A 23,538-nucleotide genomic window follows, 5' to 3' on the forward strand; every position below is an offset into this window, starting at 1 on the left:
AGGCATTAACGTCAAAAGAAAAAGTAGATCGTAAGTTTAACATTTTGGTCTCGATTCTCGCTGGTGGCGCACAAGTCATTTTTTAAAACTTTTTAAAATCATTCCTATATACTGGGTCTAATATAATCCTGTATATAATATTTTGGTTTCAGAAATTCCTCTCTGAAGCAAATTACAGTAGGTTTGCAACAACAGACGCCACACACAAATTTATTATGTATAAACTTTTACCCACTATCTCATGTAAGTTTTGAACGCCGTTACGGACACATTTTTTCGTTATAATAAAATCCCATCTTATTTCCTACGAGCAACATCATCACGATTACAAAGATTTAAGGTCGAAGTAGATCGTATTTTCCCCTCTACCCGAAAAGTCCTCCAACTCTCCCAGTCAAGACCGAGTAAATAAAAATAAATAAATAAATTTATACTCATACAACAACCATTACACTTAGTTATTCGAAAATAATGATTTCTCCCCAGTAGCTTTCCCCTGATTCTCATTGGTTGCGACCATGAAATTCTATTATTCCGCATTATACACAATCATACAAAGAAACGAACACATCAGCCCTTAATCGATATGGCCGCTCAATCGCCACGCATTGTTTTCAATCATTTATCTTCACCTATCCTCGCTTTTCCTTTACTTTACAAAATACTGCTTACATAAATTAAGCATAACATTTACCTTAGAGTTACACAAACAAAATAGTCGAAACTTTCGTATAAACAAGTTAGAGCAGCTAGCTCAGGTGAGGTTTACATCTACTGCACATTCCGTGACGTCGTAAATTATGCAAATTCGCATAATTTGGATTAGCATTATTTACATATTTTTACACTAAAAAAAATACGTCGCAGCTTTTTTGTTGTTATGTTCGGTCTCGGCGTCCTAAATTATGCAATGATAAAATGAACTGATCTCTTAGTAAACGATTAGAAACTGTTCTCTGTTACCGAGTATTAACAGAAAAACAACGAACCACAGATATTTACATTATATGAAAACGTTTACCCAAAACGCGGCGTATCTGCAGCAACTATTGCCTTTTTTTTTCTTTAAAACATTACATGTTATGGTAACGTTTCGAAAACATTTGCTTTCTACATTAAAAAATAAAACAAAAAATCGTCCCAGCTTTCTTTCTTTAATGATCTGATTTAATAAAAAATATATTTCGATCGAGCGTCAAAACTTATGAGATGATAATATGAACGAATCTCTGGCGGACGTTTCGAGTATTGACCCCACTCTCTAAATTTCACAATTTACACTTTATTCACGTTACTCTCATCGATTACAAACATACCTTTTAGATTTTAGATTGAACATTTCTTTTGACTTAAAAAAAATATATATGAGTTTAAAATGAAAAAAAAAAATTTAATTCACCATGGAAATGAAAGAAATTCATCTGCAAATTTATATGACCTTCTTGACAGCTGTGTATATTATTTTACTAATACAACATTTTAAGTTGTTATTCAAAAATCGAAATATTTTACCTAATATTACGACACACAAGTAATTGTAATAAATAGATATTATTAGGGATAGGAAAACAGCATATTCTTTTCATTTCTCTTGAGTGTATATCTGTTGATACCTTATATGCTTTTATATAGAGTGATGTGGTTCTCGGTTGATTAACTGTGTCTTACTGTGTCGGATATACGCTCGAGAGTCAAAACAATGAAAAGAATATGCTGTTCTCATATATCTAGTTATTATACATGCAACAATGTGGGTTGTTTTGTTATTGATCAAATGCTGTTTATATGGTAAACGAAAAAATACCCTTATCCTAAAAATCTTCCTAATTGGTATAAATATATACTTTTAAAGAAATCACACTGAAATGCATAAGTTTTCGAAGAACATGGCAGAAGTAAAAAGATAAGCATATGCAAATACTCATTTGTCAAATTCAACACAATCGATGTGTTGTATTGTTATCATAAAGGGGGACCGTTGTATGATCGTCTAAATGTTGCTGTCTATTTGTGATATATTCATATGTAATTGTTCATATGCAGTTGTATGTGTGTGTGTGTGTGTGTGTGTGTGTGTGTGTGTGTGTGTGTGTGTGTGTGTGTGTGTGTGTGTGTGTGTGTGTGGTACACGTATTTTGGACATACCTTAACTTCATGCGTCGTTGATCTTGTCCACCTGGAATTCATCTTGTTGGAGGAGAGACTGGAAACCTGTTTTGGACGAATATTCATTCACTCCCAAAATTGTTTTTATATAGTTTTTATTCATCTTCCAGGTCTCGATCGCAGAAGAATGGAAAGTAAATGTATTTGCTTGCGTGGTTCTTCCAAAGTCTTATTTTCACACACGTCAGCGTCCCCTCCCAGTGAAGGGGAAGAGACAACCTGTTAAACCGTCTGTTCTTCTCTACGTCCAGACCCAAACTCACCGACTCCAGCTAACCTGATCACGTGACTCACACGCAGATCCAATCAGTTGACCCTCACTTCCGGTAAAACGTATCTACAATATAATTTACCATATTCTTTCTTATGTTCGACCTATTTCCTAACAGATGAAAAACTTCGAGAAATATTCTGACTTTACTTTATGATAAATTGTCACTAGATGCAATAATTTGTGGAAAGAAATTTACAGAAACCACTTTATGTTCTACTAGAATAAATTATCAGAAGATACATTATAGTCAAATTAGGACAAAGCTTTGTATTCCGTAGGGACAAAGTAACAGAAAGTCTAACCTCCATTTTCTTCTTAAAATAAATTGTCATAATAAATTAAACCAGGAAAAATCAATATGGAGTTATTTAAAATCCGTAACAACAAATTACCAACAATAGTTTTGTATTTTATTTGCAGAAATCTTAAAAGGCCGTATAGCAAGTCAATATAAAGGTGTTTATATTCAATTTGTAGAAATTGTTAGAAATGGTTTTATATTCCTTCAGATAACATTAACATAATTAGTGGGAGCTGTGGAAATTCCACAGGGAACTCAGTCATATGTAATACATTGAGGTTGACATTCTGTAGATGTTCAGCGTAAATGGAGACACTCTGATATTATTATCTTTTTTTTTAACTACAAAAGTATTTATCTAAGCTATCATGGACGCCCGGTCGTAAATTCTTGCAGATTTTTTATATATTATTATAGAGTTAATGTTCGATCGATTTTTATATATCATAAAGTTGCGAATTCAAAAATAAAAATATATTCATATAACTTGTGTGCATTAGCTTGAATCGAAACCGAAACCAAAATTTATGAAGAATTCTTGGTACAAGTATTTATAACAAGAAATGGAAATCCATAACAATTAAACGACAGTCACTCTGATGTAATCATGACACACAAAACAAATAACACACACGCTATTCTATTGATATATTGATACATCCCGTAAACATAAATGAACAGAAGGGGTTTGCTATTATTTCTGGGCATCAGAATTGATTCACAGAACGTGTTTGTCTTCCATCATGCTACGGCTAAGAAGTCGCCCTTTATGCAAGTGACTCGGCTAAAATTATTAGCATTTCAACGAATTGGTTTCCACTTTTTTTTTTTTGGCATTAAGTTGAAATTGCATTGTGGTCGCGATTGTCTTAACATTATTTCGTCACAATTTATGAGGACGAAAACGAATTTAACCAATTATTTTCAAAATGCGTTTTTAAATTCCAAAAAAATAAATGAAATATATAAGAATATATTTTCTGCTATCTTCTTGATCAGTATCCTCCATCTCAACATTTAACCACATTTTTACTCACATTATATAAAATTACCCCCGACAGAGTTTAGAATTACTTTTTTTGTGTGTGTTCGTTTTTTATTCTATTACATACATTCTATTTTATTTCAATTTTATTTCCTTACATTAAAAAAACATGTCTTTAATAAACGCCCAATTTAATGTGCTTTATGTGTTGTTGTTAGCGAAAAACAGATGCAAGAACTACGCCAAAAGATAGAATGCCAACATTATATCATCTATAATATAAATCTCACATGTCTGTTTAAATGTATGTATGTATGTATGTATGTATGTATGTATGTATGTATGTATGCCTAAAACTTTTCACGAAATCGGTATCGTTTTGAAGCTCGAACCTCCGAACGACAAACATCGAATTTTTTTTAATAATTTCTGACATATTTTGGGTAATGATTAATTGTTTTAAACGGACTTTATTATTGGCGTTTATGATCAAAGCATAGTATCTGTTCTGATACTACACTTTATCTTTTCTGATTTCGGTCAGTGAAGTAGAAGTTTTTCTTAATCAAGGTAATTTTAACATTTATCTTAATCCAGTGTGCATATTTTCAGGGAACTAAATGTTCCCAACGGACCGATCTTGTGTCTAACTCTGCACAGATAGAGAGTAGGGGAAATTGTTGACAGTGGTTGTAGCTAGACGATTGTTTGTTGTGAATATATTACGGGAGATACCATAAACTGCTTTTCAAACGTAAGAATCTTCCATATAAATTTCTAATTAGACATAGGGTATCTCTAATTTCGAAAAAATACAACCGCCGTTGTGAAAATAACAAGCAAGATAGGAATAGTAATCAAAATAATCCAAATAATCCAAATTTAATATGCATATAAATATAATGTATTAAATATACGTATAAATACATAAAATGTATAAATAATGTAATTATATAAATATAATGTATTTGTGTGTTTGTATTTAAGGGACACTTTTTTTTTTACATAGTGATCACCACTCATCAAGGCCCGGAAGCCACTCAGGGATAAGGGTTATTGCAAGTACATTACGTTAGTGTGGAGTTTGATGAAGTGTTTAATTAAGGGGGCGGTTCATTAGGAATTTGTTAACATTGGACTTGAAGAAAAGGTCATTTTCCAATATTCTTACGTTAATATTCAAAATGCAATGATTTACGCAGTTTCTGAGCTATTCACATCTTGCATTCACTTATGATATTGTTTATTGCTTCGGATCTTTGTGCAGGAGACTACATACCGTCTTCTGTGTTGCAACCTAAGTTGTCGTCAATGCGCGCACTGTTAAACTTAATTTTTAAACTCAGGTGTTTATGCAAAAAAAAAAAAAAAACACGTGGCCGCTGTTTTGGTATTAAAAGTTTTATTTAAACAGGACAAAAGCAGAAAACTAAAATGGGTCTGTACGAGAGAGAGAATTGGAAAAAGAGATTCCTATAACATTAGTGTAAAAAAAAATTGATAGCAATGAATGGGATAGAGTGGTTACTTAAAACGATTTTTCGATGTGTATTCGTTAATATTAGACTTAAAGTCGACCATATTGTACCTATTTACTATGCCTCCCCACGGGACAGAGTTAGACACCAGGGTCGTTTTTTAACGTGGAGAAAAGGTACAAAAATAAAAATTGTCTCAGTCGTGAAGGATTTCTTCTCCACCGAAAGAAAACAAGAAATGGAAGTACAGCATCTGAAGAACAGATGGTGTTTATTTGCTCCCCCACTGAGCAAATTAGGCACAAGGCCGTTTTTAATGTGAGGTAAAAACCAGCTCCCCTAAAAGAAAGGGGGCACTCTGGTTACCAAAAATAATAATTGTCCCAGTATAGAGGGTTTCCCCTCCATTGACTGGTACAAATTATCTTAAGTGCAGCATCTGAAGAACAGATACTACACTTTGATCTTGACCAAAAAGTCCAATGTTCCCTATTGTAGTAAGCAAAGAATCAGCTTGATATCAATGTTCTTAAATTGCTACCTTTCATCAGCGTAGCTCGACTGTGTCTTTTTAGGAATTGAACACCTGATCCTTGTGTAGTATAGTAGCAACCTCGAAACATGCATGTCTGTAGATTACTGATTCAAAAAAATCTATCTATATCTATCTATCTATACTCCTATAAACTCATTTTTCTTTTGTGTGTATTGATATTCATATCAAAAACCCTCTTTTCTATTTATTTAAAAAGAAAATACAATTTTCTTATATATGGGTTGTGCGATGTCATTAACTAGCAAAAGATCTAGCTAATTTGCATATTCTTTTGAACATTAATTTTAATTACTTTCCTATTAGTTTTTTCAGTTTTCTTATGGGATGATCATCTAAAGTTAACTATTACTTGTAATTATATTTATGCAGACATTCTACTTGATTTATACTTACAAAATATTTGCGTAAAAAGTTTATAGTAAACACAAAATTGTTTCCATATATATTTATGTATACGTATATATTTTTGTTTAATCTATCTATCTATCTATCTATCTATCTATCTATCTATCTATCTATCTATCTATCTATCTATCTATCTATCTGTAAAGGTGAACGTGTCTGTATGTGTGTCTGCGTGTGTGTCTGTGTGTGTACATTTCCCTACATAATAACTTTGTCAATTTTAAGTCTACAGACTCAAAATTTGATATACAGGGTACTGAGATTTGGGAAAATCTGCGTAATTCATTTTCGGACAGAAATTTGACTGTTAAGGGGTCAAAGTTCAACGATTTGACCTTTGAGAACTCTACCAAACTCCTCCGAAAATTTTGGGTCTAAACACTTAAAATTTTAGATATAGGTTCCTTGGACATGGCTCTAACTTAATAACTTGATTTGATCCCAAAACAATAAAGGCTAAGGGGTCAAAATAGGGGTCAAATTTAAAAGAATTAACCGTTTTTTTTCTTTTGCTCAACATACGGGTTGAAATGCTAGTCTATATATCTATAAAAGTGAACGTGTCTGTGTGTGTGTGTGTCTTTCTGTCTGTCTGTTTGTGTACATTTTTCTTCGCAATAACTCTGTCACTTTTTAGTCTACAAACTCGAAATTTGATATACAGAATACTGACAGTTGGAAAAATCTATGTGATCGGGTTTCGGCCAGAAATTTGGCTATTAAGAGGTCTAAGTTCAATGATTTGACTTTTGAGAACTCTACCAAACTACTCCGGTAATTTTAGGTCTAAACACTTGAAATTTTAGATATAGGTTCCGTGAACATGGATCTAACTACATAACTTAATTTGAACCCAAAACAATAGATTTTCAGGGGTCATAATAGGGGTCAAATTTAAAACAATTGGCCTTTTTTTTATCTCAGCATACACCTCCAAACACCCGGGCAACGCCGTGCACCCATGCTAGTATATCTATAAAAGTGAACATGTCTGTGTGTCTGTCTGTCTGTCTGTCTGTCTGTGTGTCTGTGTACATTTCCCTGCGCAATAACTCTCTCAGGCTCGAAATTTGATATACAGGATACTGAGATTTGAGAAAATCTATGTGATCGGGTTTCGGCCAGAAATTTTGCTGTTAAGGGGTCAAAGTTTGACCTTTGAGAACTCTATCAAACTCCTCCGACAATAGTGGGTCCAAACACTTGACATTTTAGGTATATGTTCCTTGGACATGGATCTAACTTAATAACTTGATTTGAGCCCAAAGCAATAAATGGTAAGGGGTCATAATAGGGGTCAAAGTTAAAAAAAATTACCGTTTTTTTTTCTCAGCATACACCTTCAAACACTCGGGCAACGCCGGGCCGAAACGCTAGTATATCTATAAAAGTGAAAGTGTCTGTCTGTCTGTCTATGTGTCTGTGTGTCTGTGTACATTTCCCTACACAATATCTCTGTCAATTTTCAGTCTACAGACTCGAAATTTGATATACAGGGTACTGAGATTTAGGAAAATCTTTGTAATCGGTTTTCGGCCAGAAATTTGTCAGTTAAGAGGTCAAAGTTCAACGATTTACCTTTGATAATTCTACCAAACTCCTCCACCAACTTTGAGTCTAAACACTTACAATTTTGGATATAGGTTCCTTGGACATGTTCACGTTTTCCCCCTTCTTTTCCTTCTTTGCGATACGGGTTGGAGCCTGCCTTCCTACTACCACTTTTTTTTGCTCAACACACACCTCCAAACACCCAGGCAACACCGGGTTGAAATGCTAGTAAATAAATAAACATTATTTATCTACGTCCTAAATAATATGGACGATTTTTTTTAAGTAAAACGAGCTTCGATGCAAGACGATACTTAGCCGTATTTATCGTTAAAAAATCAATAAGAAATCTACAATCTATCTATATATCTATAAAAGTGAACGTGTCCGTGTGTGTGTGTGTGTGTGTGTGTGTGTGTATGTGTAAATTTCCCTACGCAATAACTCTGTCAATTTTGAGTCTACAGACTCGAAATTTGATATACAGGGTACTGAGATTTGGGAAAATCTATGTGGTCGGTTTTCTGCAAGAAATTTTGCTGTTAAGGGGTCAAATTTCAACGCTTTGATCTTTGAGAACTCTACCAAACTCCTCCGACAATTTTGGGTCTAAACACTTGCAATTTTATATATAAGTTCCTTGGACATGGATCTAACTTAATAACTTGATTTGAACCCAAAACTATAAATGTTAAGGGGTCATAATAGGGGTCAAATTTAAAAAAATTGACCATGTTTTTTTTTTTTTTTTTTTTTTTGCTCAGCATACACCTTCAAATACCCGGACAACGCCGGGCCGAAATACTAGTATATCTATAAAAGTGAAAGTGTATGTCTGTCTGTGTACATTTCCCTACACAATAATTGTCAATTTTTAGTCTATAGACTCGAAATTTGATATATAGGGTACTGAGATTTGGGAATCTTTGTAATCGGTTTCGGCCAGAAATTTTGCTATTAAGGGGTCAAAGTTCAACGATTTGATCTTTGAGAACTCTACCAAACACCTCCGACAATTGTGAATCTAAACACTTGACATTTTAGGTATAGGTTCCTTGCACATGGATCTAACTTAACTTGATTTGAGCCCAAAACAATAAATGTTAAGGGGTCATAATAGGGGTCAAATTAAAAAAAAAAAATTGACCACTGCGGTCTCTACCTAAGTACTCGGACAATTTCTGGTCTAAAAATTTGAAATTTTGCATAAGAGATAGGCCAAACTTTTTAATCTGTTTGGGTCGAAAATTTCAGTTACCAATATATAAATGTATGTATGTATGTATGTATGTATGTATGTATGTATGTATGTATGTATGTATGTATGTATGTTTGAATGTCTTTCTAAACTTTCGACAGAGGCGCCGGATTTTCACAAGATCACTATCGTTTTTAAGCTCGACCTTTCAGATGACAAATACCGAAAAATTGGCTACAAATATTAATTTATTCATCTTCTAACTGGGCACTTTTCTATACGGAGTCATCCCCTCTTCGATTGTTTAGCCTTAATTTAAACCTACACCACTTCTGGTTTGGCGATGGTCGTAACAGCAAAGAAGTCACGTTTTTTTCATGTTCGTTTCCTCTTTCGTGGTACGGGTTCGAGCCTGCTTTTCTACTACCACTTTTTTTTTTTTGCTCAACATAAACCTCGACACACCCGGGCAACGCCGGGGTGAAATGCTAGTAGTTTATATACAAGAAAAATAAACGACATAAAAGATAAAAATAAGTAAAATTGTCTCGTGACGTAACGGGATTAAACGTGCTGGACTATAATACATATGGTCCGAGATTCGGTAAATATATATATATATATATATATATATATATAGTCACTTTGTGTCTGCGTGTGTGAGTTTTCCTTCCTCAAAGTTTCGAAATGGTTGAGCCTATCTTTTGCAAAATTTAGACAAAGCTAATTTATATGTCTGGCAGTGTTCTTACATATGTTTTGCACAGAAATTCATCGGAGAAGTATCGAAAATCTAAAAAAATCCGATCCTAAACATAGTCTTTCTTTCTTATAGATAATTATTTTTTTTTTACATGTGTATACTTTACGTGACACCGGCGAAGGGAAATAGTTATCGGAATATCAAGTAAGATTCAATTTTCAGCAAATCTATATCTTTTTTTTAATAAATAGAACTATTGCCATCTGGAGATATAGCTCAGTGGTACAGTATTCGACTACAGATTGAATGGTCTCCCTGTACAAGCCTGAGTGAACTGCACCGTTTTATTTTCATTTTTTCTTATTAATGAGTTCAATTTACAGTAAAAAATGCACCATTTAAAATCGCCACAAATCATTTTTCGTTTGCATATTTTAAAACTAAACATTAATACCAAGTGACTTTTCCAGGGCATTAATCGTCAATACCAAATATCAGCTGTCGTGATATTGTAAACATACACAGACGGAATTTGATCATTATCAATTGCTTTTTTTCTTCAAATTAGTCTACCGAGTAAATTATTCCTCGTAATATATAATATTCAATAGAAGATTGATTCAATAATTATAGATTCGCAATCTGTATAAATTAAAATATCATGTTTAAGCGTATTATACGATCGGCAACAATCGGGCGTCCATCTAAACAATAAACGGGCCCCAACTCTAATTAAGCCCCGTTTCTTAGTGTTTTGTCCGAATGAAATGAAACTTTAGTCATAAATAGTTTATTATATTCAAACATCACATCAAAACAATAGGGTCTTTGGTCTTTTTTTCTCCGTTCTACAGCATATGTTCCAGACGGCCTCCATTTAGCTCCGTGCATTTCTTGAGGCGCAGCACGAAGTTGTCCATGACGTTCTTACAGACCGAATTGGTAATGGCACTCATCTCCTCCCTGATGGCTTCCTTGAGTTCCGTGATGGTTCTGGGTTTCCCTGCGTAGACTCTGTCCTTAATATAGCCCCAATGAAAAAAATCTGGGGGGCTTATGTCCGGGTTATGGGGTGCCCACTCAAAATCAGTCTTGAGACTGATCAATCGGCCTCCGAAGTTCTCTTTCAGCCAATCTTGGGGCAGGTTTGAGGTTTGAGAACTTGCTTTGTCCTGCTGGAACCAGAACTTGTTCCTGAGCGACGGGTAGATGGTCTGGAGCTCACTCTTGAAAGTTTGGAGGACCTCCACATACCGCTCCTTGGTGACTGTCAGTGCTGCGCCAGATTCTTAGATGAAGATTGGTCCGATTATGCCTCTGGCCGAGATTGCAGCCCGCACCGTGCACTTAGAAGAGTGCAGGGGCTTCATTGGGTCTGGAGGACCCCCAGAAGATTTTTCTTGGAGTTCACCTTTCCATTAAGATGGAAGTGGGCTTCATCTGAGGTTCAAAGGAGGTTAAGGAAACTTGGTGTCTCCTCGATCTTCTCGAGCATCTTGACTGCCATAACCCTCGTCTGTTTCTTGTCTGAGGCTGTAAGGGTCTGCAGCGTGTGGGTAAGCCCTGATATCGTTCACCAGCACTCTCTTGCAAGTCTCACGGGACATACCGAGGGACTGACTTCGCTTATGCACAGAATGTTTACGACTCTGCTGGAGAGACCCTTTCACTCTTTCGATCAGCTCGGCTGTTCGCTTCTTGGGACTCCCGATTAGCTTGGACGGTTCTCTCTGGCAGCGTTGAGGTTCTCCACGGTCCCATACTTCTCGAAGTGGTCCATCCAGTTCTGAATTCTGCTTTTGGATGGAGCCTTTGCACATTTGAACTGGCGCATGTAACTGTCCTGAGTTTTCGCAAACGAGCCTGTCTTGTAGTAAAATTGAACACAGTGTATTCTTTGTCCCAGCTTTCACTGGAGTCTTACGGTTGTTGATTCTGCCATGTCCTTTAAAATAAGGGCAATCGGTGAATAAATAATGGAGATATCACATAAAGTGTACACGGGGCCCGTTTTTTGGGTCACCCTATATATATATATATATATATATATATATATATATATATATATACTAGCATGGATATCTTGCGTTACCCGGATGGACATAATATTCGGTTTGGACAGAGCTGCTATACTAAAGATATTGAGCACCTCCCCGAAACCAACAAAAGAAGTAGGTGGCAACCTTGGACCCCCCCAATGAATCAAAACAACTTTTGTTTCAATAAAAATAGAAGCGAATGCCCGTGCGACTGCAAAAAAAAAAAAAAAAAAAAAAAAATACAAAAATTAGACTGAAAGGCGAAAAAGGGAAAGAAATAAGTGGAAAAAACTTTTGGCAATCATACCACGACGACTTATGACGTCATGAACGTTTATAAACATAAACGCGTACGTGATTGCAAAAAATGGAGCCGCGAAAAATGCTCCCCCCCTTTGCAAGAAATGATCCAGTTGATATTATGCGCCAAAGGGATCGCTCTTGCAGATTGCACCGGTTTCGCCCCGGTCCATTGCGGCTGATGAAAGTTTTAGCGGATATACGGACACACATAAAACACACACAAATCGACGTTTGAGACTTATTAAAAGTCAGGGGAAATAACTCTAAACTGGTTTCGAAAAAAATCGATGTCAGTAATAATAATTCAAATAAATTAAATATATTATCAACATAAATCAACTTTAAATAACCATCTGAAATAGAACACTTGAAACAATTAGCTAACTATAAACATTAACTAACACAGCTATTTAATAAAATCGATTTTCTTAATGAAATATGCAAATAAGGTTACCTCTTAATCGTATAAGAATCATGCTATATATAGAAATAAATGAATGAAATAGGAAAGTAATGTGTTTTTGCATATATTAATCAAATTGTGAACAAACAAACAGACCGGAATGCAAATATATATATGTAATTATTAGTTTATATATCCACATAGAATGTTATGAAGAGATATAATATTTTAAGTATCGATTTTCAGAATGTACCTCAACAGTGCTCAATGCGTAAGAGAGTTCGGTAGTAAGTTATGGCAATTAAGCTGCACAGTATTATGCGTTTCAAAACCCATATAATTCATGTTACCGAGTGTTTATATATATATATATATATATATATATATATATATATATATATATATATATATATATATATATATTGTGTTTACTTTAGCTTGCTGACCAATCTGATTCATTGTTATTTTCACTCCCGGATTAATCTTTCATTTATCCAATATCAGGGCTTATATCAAAGGCTCAGCTAACTTTTATTTCGTATTCCTTTGTTCTGCTTTGAAAGGGTGACAGATTCTTTTTTTTGTGCATCTGCCGAATTAATAAGTGAGCTTATTTTAATACATGCGTGCTTGGGGCACTCTTCTATTTGTTTAGATTAGAAAAAATAATTTCATTTTATTTTTTCTCGTGTATTTTTATCTAAAGTAAAGTTTGTTCTGTGCATACATGTGTTTGTCATTTTACTTCTACAGTTTAATATGTCATGGGGTCTTTTAAGTTTAGAATATAAAATTTCTCATTTAAACATAATCTACACAAGTCGTCTAAATTTCTATATAAATTCGCGTGTCTTACTATTTCCAATCCGACTATTATGTAATGGATGGTTAGTGCTGTTTTGCAGCGCTTTTTTGTTATTGAATGTGCTTTTACACTCATATTTATGTACGTATATATATATATATATATATATATATATATATATGCATACATATATGCATATTTATTTATATATATATATATATATATGTGTGTGTGTGTGCGTGAGTGTGTATGTGTGTGTAAATAGAGGGAGAGTGGAGAGAGTGTATCTCTATATGTGTGTGTGAAACGTGAAACAACTATAAACAAATGGAAACACTTTAAAAATTAGGTTAACATCTAATTCTTTGTATATGTTGTATCTCTCCAACCATTACAAAAAGTGGGGGATTATTTTTGTCAATTCTGTCTGACGTTAAAAAGTTTAAAAACTGATTTGCGTAAAAAGGATTTTTTTCTTTTAGATAAGGAATTGTTATTTATATTATTTATAATCGGATTGATGTTCTTATCTTGTTAGTCAACAGACCTTTGACCACTGCGCGAGAGCACACACACACACACACACACACACACACACACACACACACACACACACACACACACACACACACACCCTATCGCGCCTTTTTTCTATCTGAGTCTGTTGTAGTCTTCGTTAATCAGGTAATAATATAAATTATTAATCCCCATAGGAAAACATCTGAAACAAGTAATTTGGACTTGAATTTTTCATTCTATTTCACGGAGATAAAATTATCGGTCCTTAATTGAGGGAGGTTACCTGTATTTGTTAATTCTCTCTCTCTTTCTCTCTCTCTTTCTATCTATCCATCTCTCTCTCTCTTATTATTGTTATATGCAAGGGAATGAAACGTCGATAACTCTATATTTTGCATATTGTTCGTCTAGTGGTTATGTCAACGTGTGTGTAACATTTAATGAACTGTTCACAAGGCGTATACAGATTGCGAAATATTTAAAGGGAAAATACCTTCTCGTCCGATAAGTTCCATTCATTCTTGGATCACCTGTTTGGACTATCGGACCTGGAATAAAGATCATCAACTAGCGACACAGAAATCATCGATAAAATAATATTTACACTTCTTTATTCTGATAGTCCCTTTCTTCTGGAAGTTGTAAGCACCTTCTTATTCATATTTCAAGTCTGCTTAATTCAACCCGCCCCCTATTCGTTCGGAGAACCCAACTTCTCTTTTAAGCTTCAAACCTCCAACTCTTCTAACTAACTCAATTTCCACGTTTCGTTCTAAGATCCACGTCAACTTAAGTAACTTTTACGTCAGACTACGTCAGACTGCTAGAAGTCAGACTTATTTTTTTTTAATTATTGTTATTAATTTAATCGTTGTAAAACCCATTTTGTTTATTCTATTTTTCTAAACATTATATTTCAAGTTTATATTTATATAAACATTTATTTAAAATAGAATTTAATTTCAAACCACGAATTTATCCTAGGCTAGCAAGGTTATCTGACATCGTCCGGCATTAATTATGTACCACCATGATGAGTTTCTTAAACAGATTAGAGGTGGATATGCATACACACATTGTCCTTTAGTCCTTACGTTCCAGGAGGGATGTTTATTGCAAAGAGAAAAGAATTGCTGTTTTTTGGGCCAGAATCTATTCCATCTAACACTTATCGTTGGCAAGGTTTTGACCTTCAAGTATTTTTCTTATGAGCTCCTTACATAACATCACTTCATGCTTTGTCTGAAGCGATTTCCATTTTATAGATGTACTAACATGGGTGCCCGGCGTTGCCCGGGTGTTTGGAGGTGTATGCTGAGCAAAAAACAAAAAAAAAACAAATCAAAAACAGAACAAAAAAATACCCCCCCCAACAAAAACGGTCAATTTTTTTTTTATTTGACCCCTATTATGATCCCTTAACATTTATTGTTTTGGGATCAAATCAAGTTATTAAGTTAGATCCATGTCCAAGGAACCTATATCTAAAATTTCAAGTGTTTAGACTCAAAATTGTCGGAAGAGTTTGGTAGAGTTCTCAAAGGTTAAAGCGTTGAAATTTGACCCCTTAAAAGCCAAATTTCTGGCCGAAACTCGATCGCATAGATTTTCTCAAATCTCAGTACAATCATAAAATTTCGATTCTGTAGACTTAAAATTGACAGAGTTATTGTGTAGGAAAATGTACACAGACACACAGACAAACAGACAGACACCTTCACTTATATATATATATATATATATATATATATATATATATATATAATATAAAGCTGAATGTGTGTGTGTGTGTGTGTGTGTGTGTGTGTGTGGTCACGAATAGGCTCCTATATGGTTGACTATTTAAAAAAAAAACTGATAACATATAATGATAGAAGATGTATCGAGACAATGGGTATGTTTGATCTGGCAGAACGGTGGTTCATTAAAATTGTGGAGTCTGCGCTCGCGCCTGGTCCACAAAGTATAGAAATAAAAAATTAAAAAATTAAAAAAAAAAAAAACGTTTACAAGTGTTTTTGATATAGATGTACATAATAATACTTTGATAAGTATGTTTTAACTTAAATAGGGAAGGTATAATAAAATTGTGGGGTCTGCGTTCGCGCCTGGCCTCCATAAAATGGAAATAGGCACACACTTTAATAAAGACTGTTCATATCTATCTGCGTAAGTATACTTTGATAATTATGTTTCAGTTTAAAGAAATATGGTATAATAAAATTATGAGGTGTTCGTTCGCACCTGACCTCCATAGAATGGAAATATGTCACAAAGTTTAACAAGGTTTTTAAATATAGATCCACAGAATATTGTGATAAGTGTTTCAGTGTGAACAGGTATGGTATAATAAATTATGGGGTTTATCTATTTTATTTTTACTTTCATCATATTTTGCTTTGGTTTTGATACCCCCAAATTCAACCCAAATTTACAACCCTTCCTTTTCATAACCTATCATACTTTCATAAATCAGAGTCCATTTTCCGTAGGCTGTTTTTGAACCCAGTCAACGATGGGTACTTTTGCTAGTATATATATATATATATATATATATATATATATATATATATATATATATATATATATATATATATATATATATATATATATATATACTAGCTGTACCCTGCCACGCGTTGCTGTGGCTCAAATTGGCGCAATGGAAAATTTCCAAAATGAGAAAAAGCATGTTTCTTATAGGTTTAATTTTCCATTTTGCATGGGTACACAGGTTTTGTTGTTCCATTTTCTTAGCTGATATAGAGATTTTCCGGTTTGGTGACTCTTGAATACGTAATATAAATTGTCCATGTGAAAAAACAGTCAGTGTGTAACTGTAAGGCCCACAATTGTAAAGATTGTTCCCTGTGCTTTGTTGATAGTTATTGCAAATGACAATAAAATTGGAAAGTTCAATTTCCTAAAGTGTAATGATGTATCCGGTGGAATCATAGGAATGTATGGAATGAAGATATATTCATCTGTGAAAGGTCCTGTTAAGATTGTTGTTTCTATGATATTGTTTGTTAATTTTTTTTTACTGCAAGCTATGTGCCATTGCAAAGCTTGGATTGGTTTATATTTCACAACATGATAATTAGTACACCAAATTTCAGTTGCAATACATGCGGTGGCATCCCTGGCAAATATAGCTGTTGGATAATTAACCACTTTATCTGCTTTCACAACAGTGTCGATGGATTTGTATTTGACTACCTCACTTGGAATTTTACATTGAATAATAGCGTTAAGTTCATGGGCATCTTTGTATTGACCTGCAAGAATAGCTCATTCACTCAGTCAAATGGAATTCTTATAATTTGAATATCTGCAAAAACATTTTAAACTAACTATTCTTTTGATGACATAAAATGTGACTAAAAAATTTTTTTTTTTTACTGGAGCAACTCTGGTTTCTGATTGGTTGATAGCAGAACGTGAATAAATTTGATTTGTCAGTTTCTAGCAGCAGAGTTTATGAATAGAATCTCCCAACTGTGAGGGACCATACCCACCATTAGTAGTCAAAAATATTGTAACACTTTAGGCCCCAAACGTATTTCTTTATATACGATGTTATTCCCTCTCATATTACTACTTTGGATTCCGGCCTTGATAAGAAAATACACATTGACAGAAAAAAAAAAAAAAAAAAAAAAAACTCGGGCATGTGATAGTGCAACATGGCGCTGACCCGGCAAATAAATAAATAAATAAATAAATAAATAAAAATAAATAATAATGATGAAAATAAAACAAAGGTTTGAACGTAACTCTAACCGGTTGTTACTACCGGGTGTTAAACATCGATTCGACCACGGTAGGTAACTCCGATTCAAAGGATGTAATTCCCGCTACACAAACAACCAATGTGTAATAACGTTATTTTGGACTTCGTCAATGTATATTTATTGCGCGATGAAATTTATTTGAATTTAAACTCAGCTACAAAATTCTTCTGTGAATGTATGCAATTTAACAATGATTAAAATAAGACAATAAGGTGTATCCGAAAAATACAACCGACCTAAATAGATAACACTGGTCCCAGGGATGACCTTTTCCTACAAGAATAGGTCTCGCACTGTCAACTAAGCTTCACTCCCCCCCCCCGTTTCATCGCCGCAATGCTGCATTTTTGTGCTTGTTTTATAAGTAATTTAATGGAATATGCTCCGACGAACTAGTAGAACTGGTTTCCTCTCGATGTAGAGGTCCTCAAATGCCAGAAATCTTTCTGCTCTAATAGTTTTTTTCTCTCAGACTACTTTGGAATTCCCTCCCAGTGTCCTGCTTCTCTGACTGTACAAATATGCAGAAATTTTAATGAAATGCGTACAACATGTCGCTGCTCAACTTTTCACTTAGAATGCCCCTAGTTTACAATAGCCCCTTTACATTTCAGTGTCTTGTTTGGGGCGAGTAAGAGTAAATAAATAAATAAAAATATTAAAAAAAAAAAAAACTAGAATTGAATATATTTATAGAGATTATATTAATATACACAGTTCGATTTAGAGATTGGACTCGCCATCACCATCAATTTTCAATAACTTAAATAAAACCGACACCCACCCACTAAAACATATTTTAAATTCTAAGAGTAACGTAACTCGACGCATCAAAATAATTCAGAACAATCATGTTGTATGACGTCAGACTTATACCGTACACTTTTGTATGTTAAGAATGTAAGAACGAAATCGAAAACTTCTACTACAACAAACATATTTCATGTATAAATGATCTGGAGCTATTTATGCTGTTATTTAGAGAGATGAAGTCACCAGTTTTTAGGGATGTGTTCTACACCAGATTATTTTTTGGGGGATGGGTAGGGGCTTACTTTAGGGCGTTTTGAAAAAGAGGCAGTATTTTCAGAATGAGCCTGATTTAGCGATATATTTTCAGTGGAAAGGTTTACAAGTTTTGTAATCAAATGTGAGAAAAACGAGAAACATTGATATACGCTAAATAAAACAAAATAATGAGCTCAGAAAGGATATATTTACAAAATACATGTTTAAAAATAGAAGTTCACAACAATAGAAAAAACATGTAACGTTCGTAAATATTTTTAGCGCTTATAAAAACAAGGGGGAGGGGGTTATACGCTCAAACATTGAAGAAATTTTAATCGATTAATAGCCGTGATTTTCAGGATGAAATGACAATAAAATTGGAAAGTTCAATTTCCTAAAGTGTAATGATGTATCCGGTGGAATCATAGGAATGTATGGAATGAAGATATATTCATCTGTGAAAGGTCCTGTTAAGATTGTTGTTTCTATGATATTGTTTGTTAATTTTTTTTTACTGCAAGCTATGTGCCATTGCAAAGCTTGGATTGGTTTATATTTCACAACATGATAATTAGTACACCAAATTTCAGTTGCAATACATGCGGTGGCATCCCTGGCAAATATAGCTGTTGGATAATTAACCACTTTATCTGCTTTCACAACAGTGTCGATGGATTTGTATTTGACTACCTCACTTGGAATTTTACATTGAATAATAGCGTTAAGTTCATGGGCATCTTTGTATTGACCTGCAAGAATAGCTCATTCACTCAGTCAAATGGAATTCTTATAATTTGAATATCTGCAAAAACATTTTAAACTAACTATTCTTTTGATGACATAAAATTACAGAAGTTAAAAGTCAAAGAATTTTGCCCTTAACTCTGATCCGCTGGCACTTTTTCGTACCCAGTTTCCCACAAGTGATGCAAAAGTTTTTGTGCGGATCGAGCAGTCTGCAAATGGATATGCATATTTTGAGTTAAGTTGTCTTCATATGGAACAAAAAAGTAGAGTATTTGAGGCAAGCATTTATTTCATCTGCTGGTGTTGATTAAAAAATAACAGGTAACATTTGTCTGAAATCTCTTGCAAGCAATATTACTGCATTCCCAAATGGTCTGACATTGCGACGTAAATCTTGCAAGGATCGACCAAGAGCTCAAGTGATTTTTTGCGTACCATTGTGCATTCATTGTAAACAATAAGTTTGCATTTCTGCAATATTTTTCAGCTCGAAAACCATACAGTGTTTACCGATGTATTGGAACATTCAAGATGGCGTCTGATTCTCTCTTTAACACGGTAAGTTTGGGAAAAGGTGTTATAAATAAAAAACCGGTTAAAATACTGTTAAAAACTCGCTCAATATATGTTACTGTGACATAGGTTGACATATATTCGGCGCGTTTTTAATAGTATTTTGTATAGTTTTTTTTATTTATAACACCTTTTCCCAAACTTACCGTGTTAAAGAGGGTGTGAGATGCCATCTTGAATTTTCCAATACATTGGTAAGCACTGTATGTTTTTTGAGCTGAATAAACATGTTACATTGAATAAAAACACAAAAAATATATCCAGTTTGGTAGAAAAGTAACTTATCTTGCCTTTGATAACATTTATTTGTTATATATTTGTTTTTTGACAACTTTTTCGAATCTATATGTACAGTAATACAAACCCCAAAAACGTTTTGTTTTCGCACTATTCAACAATTTGTTCATCCGCGCATGTAAACTAAAAAATATTTGTAAAAGTGAGAAGTTATCAGTAAATGATTTAGTTTTTTTTTAAATTTATTTATTTACTTTTTTACATTAGGTTCACCTCCACAAATGTTAAGAACGGCTTTCAGAATAAACACCCTCAACCTCTCCATGTTAACAACGGATTTCGGAATAAACACCATTGGGGGGGGTATTTAAAAAAAAGTCGATAAAAGTCGTCATTTAAAAAGAAATTTAAAATCAAATGTTTGTAAAAGTGAGAAATTATTAATAAATGTTTAGTAACATTTTTCGGTGCTAATGCAGAGAGTGATCCGCGCTATTTTTTAAATCGTGTTTTTTTTTTATTCCAACCAATCTTATATCGAAAAAAAAAAAAAAACTCAAAAAGCAAGCGACAAACTTTTTTTTGGCCTTATATAATAAAGAAAAAATGTGTAAATTAAAAAATTTGGAAGATAAACAAATGAATTATGTTTTGTTTTTGTTTGTTTTTTACTTACTAAACAGAAAATGAAATCTTTCGTCAATTCGTGGCTGTGTAATGAATCGAACCGGAAGTTCAGTTTTATCAACAGAACAGATTCGCACCACGGTTAAAAAAATATATTTATTTTATTTAATATTTTAATAATTCGCGAGGTAAATTTATTTTAATAACATAAAAACATGCCTCGACTCTAAAAATGGGTTGTCTGAAAATTTCAAATAAATTGGTAACGTAGAAATATGGTTTTATTCGTTTGGAACGAACCAAATTTACATATATATATATATATATATATATATATATATATATATATATATATATATATATATATATATATAAAGGATTCGAATAATACATTTTATTAAAATGTTATTAAAAATAACAAGGAAATGAACTTCTAATCAGCGATGGGACCGATAAATTTAGACAAAGAAGAATACGATATTAAGGCTAATTGAGAGTCTACTAATTAAATATATATAGATAGATATAGATAGATAGATACGAAAGTTTAAGAGATTTTATAAAACATAAAAAATATAAATAAATAAAAAATAAGTAAATAAAATAAACTAATAAACGAAAGAAATTATAAGATGAGTTTACTGTTAAATAAATATAACAACACAACAATTAAATAACAACTATTTAATAATAAAAATAAGAAATACGAAAGTAAGATAAATACTTAATTCGATGGAAACAGTAAAAATGAAGAACGAAGAGATCGCCTTCACTGCTTTTATATAACAAACGGTGTGTGCTTTTATATATGCATTATATTTGTATTTTGTGTCTGAAGATTAGCCGTTTTGGAAGATCTTTTAACGAGATACAGTTGAAGATTGTCCGAATAGTTATGAAACAATCGTGACACCAGAGAGATACATCGTATAAAAAATTGGTATATGAACAACACTTAAATTTAATAAGTAAATTTTCGGTGAAAAATATATTAAATGGGGGGCTATATAGAAATGATGTATTACTTTTAGTTAATTCAAACGATCGAATTACAGAAAAAACTAGAAAGAAAATTAAACTATTTTTTAATGAACTTAAGTTAGAAATAATACTAGACTGCAATTATAAAATAATGAATTTTTAAATATAACTCGAAATCCTAACGAGAATACTTATGAATCGGATTACAAACCGAACCAAACACTATTCTATATAGATTATAAACCAAATCATCCTATGTGTATGAAAAAAGTTATTATCCCTAGTATATCAAAAAGAATATTAAGGTTATCACAAAATGAGAATATATTCGATGAGAATAAGGATTATTATAATGATGATTTAAGTAGATCAGGATACCGTGGAGAATTCAAATACATAAAGGAGGTGAATAATAATAAAAATAGCAGAACAAATAACATAATATCACACATTGAAAGAAAGGAGTAATGCTAAGAATAAAAATGAGTATAAAAATAATAAGAAAAATAAAAAGAATGAAATTAAAATAATAAAAACAAGAAACATAGACGCAAAAAAAAAACAAGTTTGGTTTAATCCGCCTTTTAGCGAACGTATTCAAAATAATATCCGTAAAGAACTTTACAAAATAATGGGTCAGAACTCCCCCCTCCGAGAATAGATTAAGTAAAATAATTAATAAAAATACCGTTAAACTTTCATTCTCAACCGAGGCAATACTATATTAGGTTCTGATAATGAAAAAATAAACAAAATAATGAATAATAATATGATTGAATCAGGTGAAATAAATTTGGAGGAAAAATGTAGAATACTTCAGGAATGTCCATTGGAGGGCAATTTCTTAATTTCTGACATTTTCGAAAATTGGGCAACTTAAAAATTCCATGATTAACAGAAAATAATAAAACAAAAAAAGAAGAGTAGAAAAGTTGGGTGGAGATAGTTCCAACTATTTGCTCTCTTAAATAGAGATTGGAAGTATGTTCATATATGTATGAATATTGTATTTCCCTGTCTGAAGAGTGGCTATTTTGGAATATTTTTGAATGACATAATGTTTGAGATTGTCCGAATGGTTACGAAACAATTGTAACGAATATGAAAATACACAATATGATGCTATCATTTTTATTTTTATTGTTTTAATTTTATGAAAATATTACACACAAACACACACACACACACACACACACACACACACACACACACACACACACACACACACACACATATATATATATATATATATATATATATATATTTATATCGGAACCAAAGGTGAACAAACGTTAATTCTTTTACTCCAGAATATGTATAAATAACTAATAGAATGTTAGATTCTAATAACCATGTCTTTATACATTTTTGAAAAGATAATTTATTGACGGATCAATTAAACAGACGGCATACAGAGTTATATATTTTCTTTTTTCTATTTTCTATGAAGGTAACTTATGAGAAGAAAGGTTTACAAAGTATGCCCAAAACATCAGAAAATAAAAAAATAATAAAACTCACATCATCGGAGCACTTATATATGTAGATTTCTTTTAAAAATATATGTTTACGTTTACTTTGATTGACGTCAAGTCTAAAAAAAAAACGAACAAAAAAGCTGTCTAAATGATAACGAAACGATCCGCCAATTTCAATCTGTCTTGACTTACTACTCTTTACAACAAAATACAAAGCAAATATAATGGCGATGATGCGTATAGTATAGATGGTATCAAGACGACTGAAAATTGAGTATCATTTGGGCCTAAAACATTTCTTTATATACGATGTTATTCACTCTCATATTACTTCTTTGGATTCCGGCCTTGATAAGAAAATACACATTGACAAAAACTCGGGCAGGTGATAGTGAAACATGGCG

Source organism: Euprymna scolopes, chromosome 8, assembly GCF_053919585.1.
Source record: "Euprymna scolopes isolate OS-2025 chromosome 8, ASM5391958v1, whole genome shotgun sequence".
Taxonomy (NCBI): Eukaryota; Metazoa; Mollusca; class Cephalopoda; order Sepiida; family Sepiolidae; genus Euprymna; species Euprymna scolopes.